Raw genomic sequence first — 3,100 nt, forward strand, 5'->3', positions numbered from 1 at the left:
AACAGCTTCTGAGCAATCACTTTGAATAAGCACGTTATGTTGTTGGAGAGACTGCAATAGATCAAGGCCTTCACGAATGGCCAACATTTCACACTGCTTTGGGGAGGCAGTATAAGGGATAGGACGTGCATATGCTGCAATGAATCGTCCTTGGCAGTCCCTTAGTACTCCCCCTATGCCACCGTGATGTTGATTTGGTAGGAAGGCCGCATCCACATTTAAAGTAAGACGGCCTTGTGCAGCGGGTTTCCATACTTTCTGTTGCATTTGCTTTGATGCATTGTTGCTAGCATGGACTGTATGAAACTCCTCCAGCCATGTAAAACAGCTTAACACCAAATCTTGAGCTGTTTGAGTTTTGTTTTGCCACAATGTGCTGTTGCGGTTTCTCCAGACCCCATGGAGAATCATCAGCAGTTTTGCAAATACATCAGGTTGTAGCTGTAACGCTCTCTCGAGCATCCATTCCTTGAAGTTTATAGATGGAAGAAGAGAGCTCTGGAGAGTAAAGGGAGGATTAGATAAGATGGATTTAGTCATAGGGCACTTACAAAATAAATGTGCTGTGTCTTCAACCCTGTGATTGCATAGTACACAACTCACATCACCTTGATAACCCTTGAGTAATAACCTTTCTCTGGTTGGCAGTAAATTTTGGCATGCCCTCCAAATGCACACTTGCACTTTGCCGGGGACCTTAGCTCGCCAGATTTGTTGCCAAAGGTCCTTAAATGGGTCACCATGTGAAGTAGAGGTCAATACATTTTGGAGTACTTTGTCACGAGCTATCCAATATGCAGACTTTACAGAGTAAAAACCTCTTTTTTCCAAGCTCCAAATGAGTCTATCAGGACATGCTCTTCTACTTAATGGGATACACAACACCTTTGCAGCAATATGTGAGGGAAATAGAGAGTGTACCAGTTCTGGGATCCATTCTCTAGTATCTTCATTGATGAGGTCAGAAACAAACTCGAAATTAATATCAACTGGTCGGTGTAGGATGGTTGCTGTGGAAACCGGTAGCCACCTATCCGTCCATAAACGAACTTGCTTGCCATCACCAATCTTCCACTGTACTCCCGCTTTGAGAACATCCCTGCCCATTAAAATGCTCCTCCAAGAAAAGGAGGGAGACTCTCCCAATTCAGCTTCCCAAAAGGATGACTGTGGAAAATACTTTGCTTTATACAAACGAGCCATAAGAGAATGAGGATTTGAAAGGATTCGCCAACCCTGCTTTGCAAGCATAGCAAGGTTATATGCATATATATTTTTGAAACCCATACCTCCCTCTTGTTTTGTCAAACATAGCTTTTCCCAGCTTCTCCAGTGAATCTTCTTTTTGTCATCAGTATCTCCCCAGAAGAAGGAAGCACAAAGTTGATGAATATCATCACACAGGCCTTTAGGTAACAGATAGCAGTTCATAGCATATAAAGGCATGGTTTGTGCCACCGCCTTAATTAGAATTTCCTTTCCCTTACAGCTAAGAATTTTGGCTTTCCAATTGACCAATTTCTTTGTAAGCTTGTCTTTGATATATTCAAAGATTGCTGTTTTGGATTTGCCCACATGAAGAGGTAAACCGAGGTACTTGTCATGCTCATCAAGCCGCTGCACATCTAGGATGGAGGCTAGCAAAAGTTGTTGCTCCATTGGAACATTTTTACTAAACACCACACTGCTTTTTTGATAATTAACTTTCTGTCCAGAGGCTTGTTCATACACATTCAAGATTGTACGAAAGTTATGACATTCTGCTTCATTCGCACTCCCAAATAAAAGACTGTCATCTGCAAAAAAGAATTTGATTTAATTGTTGCACAAGTATTGTTATTTATTATAATATATTTTATTTAAATTTTCAGATTCTCTTTCAATTGAAAAAGAATATAATAAAAAGAATTGAAGAATTGAGATTAGAAAAATTATATTTTTATAATATAAATATTCATTAGTCGAGCTTTAACAAACGAGCCGAGTTTTAACAAGCTCGAGCTACTCATGGAAAATACGAGCTACTCACGAGCTAGACGAGCCGAATATATCCTTGCTTGTTTTTTTTGTCGAGCTTAATATTGAGCTCAAGCTTGGCTCATTTATCTTACGAGCACGAGCCGAAAGAGCTAAAATCGAGCCGAATACGAGTCGAACACGAGCTGTATCGAGCCTACTTACAGCCCTACTTTTATTTTGATGTAATCAAAATTCTAGTGTAAGTGGTAAACAGTAAAGTTGAGCGTCAAATTCATTTTTTTAGGGAGAATACCAAATGTGGGTCTGCATAAAATTTCTTGCAAAATTGGCCTCAACTAATCCTTCATTAAGAAGGGGCATTGACCTTGTCCCTTCCCTCTCACGCGTCTCTCTCATGTGTAAGGGTTAGGGTTTCTTTTGTGTCGGTTTTCTATCAAAGGTGACAGTTAATGTCTTGTGTGCGTTGGGTTCTCACAACGTATGTTAGATCTGGTGTCTAAGGTGGGATAGGGGCTTTGAGCTATTGGTTCCTTTCTCTGTTCGATAGAAGATGAGTTGGATGGGATGATTAGAAGATTGATTTTGACAGAAGATGAAGTACATGAGATTATCTTGCCGGATGATCTAGGAATGTGGTAGCCTTAGAAGTTTTTGATCGTCGGTCAATTAAGGACCAACAAACTTTATCGGAAGGAGGCCCTGATTAGTATGATAAGGGTGTTTTGAATGCCAAAGAGGAGCATGTGGAAGAATCCTAGGGTTTCGGCCTGTGTACTGGAAGGCAGTAATAGAATTTTCTTCTCTTTTACACATGAGTATGATCAGAACCGGGTGTTATGGGGTAGTCTAGGGGTGGATTTGGTACGGTTACCGACTTTTTCGATCTCAACCAACTACCAACCGAAACAAGTCGGTAAGCCAAAATCCAGTACCACGTACTACCGTGCCGGGTTTGTTGGTACCGTATCTATCGGTTACCGAGTTTGTGGCTGGTTTAGTTTTGGTTGAGGCCCAACCGAAGTGGAAGAATGGGCCTAATATTGATAAACATTTATTCAGCCCAATTACAAATTTTTAGCTGTTTTAAGCCCATTTTTTTGTTCAGTTTTTACCCAAATAC

This window comes from Rosa rugosa, chromosome 2 (genome assembly GCF_958449725.1).
Source record: "Rosa rugosa chromosome 2, drRosRugo1.1, whole genome shotgun sequence".
NCBI lineage: Eukaryota > Viridiplantae > Streptophyta > Magnoliopsida > Rosales > Rosaceae > Rosa > Rosa rugosa.